The following is a 5080-nucleotide window of genomic DNA, read 5'->3' as shown; positions in this document are numbered from 1 at the left end:
TATACCCCCCCACGGAAAAAAATAAGGGTGGACATTAGTTTTTTGTTTCTTTATTTGTCTTGTTTACTACATTTATTCGTTTATAATTAGAGGCAGTGTTCTATCAAATTATCTACGCTAGTGAATAATACCCGGAGCCTAGTACTAACACGAAAGTGTTAATGACAATTAGCCAAAATTCATGTCGGATCAGAGGAAATGTTAACAATGACAAATAGTAAAAAATGAAAATAATAATATCAGTGATGATAATAATAATAATAATAATAATAATAATGAAAGGAATCTCCCCATGTCCTGATCGATGATACACTGTTAATCGCTACCTCATATGAATGACAATGAAAAAAACAAAATATTGTAAATACCGGTGGTAATGAATCTGAAGCCCTTGATGGTGAAAATGTTGAACTCGGCAGGTTCGGGGATACTGGTCCGGCTCCAGCCTGTCGTTATCCATCAATGGACCATCACACACGACGTAGATGGAGCAAACAAGTCTATGCTGTGGTCATGGAGTGTTACTATTTGAGCAACCCTGTGGACGAAAATGGTGCTTGCATTAAGAGATACCGACAATGTATATATGATCAATAGAGAGAAGGAAGATTGTTTCAACTAACGGAACAGAGTTTATGTGATCAAGCTAGAGCAATAAGAAAAAATCGTTGGTTCACAGAAGTAAAGCTCGAAGCTATCAAAAGACGGGTATTGGAAAACAGCAGCAGAGGAAACGATGAAAATACAGTGTTTACTGATAAAAATAATCTCATAGCAGAAAACAGGTGAGATCTCTAATAAACCACAGGAAAGGAACAATGATAGCTTCCTCGATGAGAGACACATAGATGGTCTGGAATAAGACAATAAAACTAATGGTGACATGACAGATGTTTACGACAGAATAAAGGCAAGGCTACAGGAGAACGACATTGACATTATTTGCAACCTTACGAAGATTGATCGGTGGAAATTGAACCAAGAAATGAAAAATGTGAATGAAATTCTGAAATACATCAGAACAAAAAACATCACAGAAACAAATAATTTGATCAAGGCAGCAAGTATTATTGTAGCAGAAAATGTGGGTATTGATGTCAAGAAAAGGAAAGATAATGGGAGTGATAAAAGAAAATATCCACGGTGGAAAAGAAGAATACAGGCAAGGTTAGATAAGCTCGCGAAAGACATTTTTGTGTTAGACCGAAAGGAGAGGTGGGGCTTAAAAGCGAACAAAAATACAGGGCGCTGAACAGGAAGTATGATATTGAAAGAAAGGGCCTGAAAGTGGTAATGGAGGAACTGAAACAGCGCCTCGTTGCAAAGAAAGCAAAGATGGTAAGATACGACCAAAGAATGAATGGATACCAGCAGAACAGTCTGTTCAGAGTAGATGAAATGATATTCTACAAAGAAATAAATGGAGAGTGTACAGATGAAAAGTTGGTATCAAATAACATTGAAAGTCAAAGATTTTGGAGTGACATCTGGAGCAACGACAAGGAGCACAAAGAGGATGCTGAATGGTTGCAAGAACTGAAACAAACAGTAGTTTGACCAAAACAGGCAGAACTAGTCATTTCAGTTAGGGAAGCGAAGGAAATCAGGAAAAAAAAATGGGCAAGTTGAAGACCCCGGGACCACATGGAGTTCAAGGCTACTGGATAAAAAGATTTGGTGATTGTCATGCACGAATAGCTGTACAACTCAACATCTTTTTAAATGCCAGCCAAGTAACACCAGAGTGGTTGCCAATGGGTAGGACAGTGCTGTGCTTGAAAACCATCGAAAAAGGCAATACGGCAGACAATTACAGGCCGATATATTGCTTGCCACTAGTGTGGAAATTATTGACTGGAATAGTCGCAGAGTCAATGTACGAACATGAGCAGAAGTGTTGCAGGTGTAAGTGCAGATGTACCAAGGATCAACTCCTGGTAGACAAAACTGTACTTAGAGACTGCAAGAGGAAGGAAACTAACTTAGCCATGTCATGAACCGATTATCGTAAGGCATACGATATGATCCCACATTCTTGTATTATGAAATGTATGAACCTATTTGGAATTGCATCGTATGTTGAACGATTACTTGGAAAAAGTATGGCGAATTGGAGGACGCAACTGACAGCATACGGAAGACGTTTAGGGACAATAGAAATCAGGAGAGGCATCTTCCAAGAAGACTGCCTGTCCCCACTGATCTTTGTACTGTGCATGATACCACTAACACTGATTCTAAGGAAAGCAAATGCTGGATATGTATTCAAGAGCCGCCAACAAAAATGTCAACCACTTGTTATTCATGGTTGACCTCAAACTTTATGGTAAACATGAATCCCAAGTCAGTTCCCTCGTTGATACAGTATATACCTTCAGTGCTGCTGATATTAGAATGGAGTTTGGACTGAGAAAGTGTGGTGTGTTAATCTTGAAGAGAGGCAAAATTAAATGTATGGACGGACTAGCGATAACGGCGTGGGAGATTATGAAACAAGTAGAAAAGACGGGTTATAAGTACTTGGAGATATTGGAAATGGATAAATTGATGGAGAAAGAAATGACAGAAAAATCTAAGGTGGAGTACTTGCGCAGACTGAGACTGATCCTTAAGTCGAAATTAAACAGACGGAATAAGATTAAAGCTATCAATATCTGGGCAGTTTCACTCCTTAGATATGGAGCAGGGGTAATCGCATGGATAGTAGACGAAAGAAACAGTTTAGACAGAAAGACAAGGAAGTTGCTTACTAGATATGGAACACTCCACCCAAAAAGTGATACAGACAGACAGTATGTACCAATAAAAAGAGGGAGAAGAAGACTGATTGGATGCGAACACAACATTAGAGCAAAAGAAAACAACAAAGCAGGTTAGGTCAAAAATGCCACAGAACTGCTATTATTAGAAGTAAGGTTAGGCTTGTGTAGGATGGAAGATTGCAAAAATAAATCACTGTACATGCCCTTGAGAATGAATGAAACTGAAAATAGATGGATAAAATAAAGAATGCATGGACAATTTCATAGGGATGTTGAAGATAAAACAAACAAAGAAAAGAAATGGCTTTGAATGACTAAAAGTGATTTAAAACCGGAAACGGAGGCTCTAATCTGTGCTGCCCAAGAGTTCGCATTAAGAACCAATTACATCAAATACAGAATAGACAAAACATTAGAAAGTGATAAGTGCAGAATTTGTGGGCAAAATGGTGAAACTGTATGGCACATTACCAGCCAATGTACGCCACTAGCCCAGAAAGAATATAAGAGACGTCATGACAACATAGCAAGGATTGTCCATATTATACATTTTGCAACAAGTGTAAACGTGACAGAGCAAAAAATTGATACGAACGTAAACCCGAAGGCATCATCGAAAATGATAATGCAAAGATACTGTGGGATATTATGATTCAGTTCGACCATGAGATAGAGAATAGGAAACCAGACATAGTGTTAATTGAGAAAAAAAAAGCAAACGATGCTGGTTCATGGATATAGCAAGCCCAGCTGACAACAAGATATGCGATAATGAAGAAAGAAAAGTCAATAGATATGATAGGTTCGCATGGGAGTTTAAGCAGCTGTGGTCGCTGAAAAAGGTGGTAGTAGTACCAATAATTGTCGGAGCCCTGGTAAATACATTAAACAAATAGGGGCTGCAATAAGGGTGGAGCACTTGCAGAAAACAGCACCGCTTGGAACTGCTCGAATACTCTGTATGGTGCTCGAAAAATAAGGGGTGTTACCTTAGTTCATTGGTAGTGAACAGCTGACACCGTAGTACATCTCCAGAGTTAGAAGCTGTGCAAAGACAATAAAATAATAATAATAATAATAATAATAATAATAATAATAATAATAATAATAATAATAATAATAATAATAATAATGATAATAATAATTACGGTCTTGGAAGAGCACGGGGGTGGTACGAACATGAACCAGAAGGTGTCACTGAGACTAATGAATAAAAAATCTTGTGGAATTATTTTACATTCCAGTGTGACTCTTTAATTGATGCTCAGAGACCAGACACCGTTGTAGGGGATAAAAGGAAAAAAGAAACTAAAATCATAGTTATTACCATACCTGGCGATGCACGTGGAGGTGAAAATAATAGCTGGAAAAAATAGAAAAATACACATTACTACAAGACGAAATTGCAAGAATGTGGGCAATGAAGAGAATAACTGTCAGCCCAGCAGTTGTAGATCTATAGGGAGCACAAACAACCAAGTTCAAGAAATATGTCGGAAAAATTGGAATTAACATGAAAGAGCATACTAGAAAAATTGTTCTTCTGAGGACAGGCAGGATTTTGAGATTGGTGCTTGAGTGTTAAGCATCTGCCACTATACTTAACACCTAAGTTCCAAGTCTTATAATTTGTGGAAAAAGACCCGGTGCGACCTCTGACAACAAGATTCTGTCTTCTCTAAAAGAATTAACCAAAGCAAGTAAGATCGAGTGCTCTGAGAAGTAAAATATAATAATAATAATGATTTCAAACTTTTGCCTCAATGGTAGCTTGGGGGAGCAGATTAAGATGATTAAAACTACCCCAGTGCATAACTGGTACTTATTTAATCGACCCCGAAAGGATGAAAGGCAAAGTCGACCTCGACGGAATTTTAACTCGGAACGTAACGGTAGACGAAATACTACTAAGCATTTCACCCGGCGTGCTAACAATTCTGCCAGCTCGCCGCCTTACTAATAATAATAATAATAATAATAATAATAATAATAATAATAATAATAATATTAATAATAATAATAATAATAATAATACTGTATGGTACTGCCTGGATGCAGTACCAGACAGTGGTTCTCATGGCTTCTGATCTTAATTGATTGGAAGTGTTATCTTGTACATTGTTTTGTCTTGGTATAAAAGATGGGCTACAGCAAATATTCTGCTTAATACCACAGATTTGCTTGTCAGTTGTTTGACCTTAACCAGTTGAGCATGTCCCTTGGTGGCTGACGATATGTACATCTCTGATCACGAGCAGAGGTAGTGGGGGAGCATCATGGCCATGTGTTGAGAGGAATTCTTTGGGGTTTGAATAATT

General features: G+C 37.8%; 1 protein-coding gene across 4 annotated transcripts in view; it reads right to left on the bottom strand.

The window, feature by feature from the left end:
• The window catches only part of LOC106868179 (cardioacceleratory peptide receptor), a 68301-nt gene extending 64492 nt beyond the window's left edge, over nt 1-3809 (bottom strand). For all 4 annotated transcript variants that reach the window (XR_008267190.1, XR_008267189.1, XR_008267191.1 and 1 more), the window contains exons 1-2: nt 3752-3809; nt 369-538 (exon numbers count right to left, since the gene is read on the bottom strand). The gene's annotated coding sequence lies outside the window, so the exon portion shown is untranslated. The remainder of the gene's footprint in view (nt 1-368; nt 539-3751) is intronic.
• Between the last annotated feature and the right edge of the window lie 1271 nt (nt 3810-5080).

Source organism: Octopus bimaculoides, chromosome 2 (assembly GCF_001194135.2).
Source record: "Octopus bimaculoides isolate UCB-OBI-ISO-001 chromosome 2, ASM119413v2, whole genome shotgun sequence".
Classification (NCBI taxonomy): Eukaryota; Metazoa; Mollusca; class Cephalopoda; order Octopoda; family Octopodidae; genus Octopus; species Octopus bimaculoides.
This window is presented reverse-complemented; position numbering and strand designations above follow the sequence as displayed.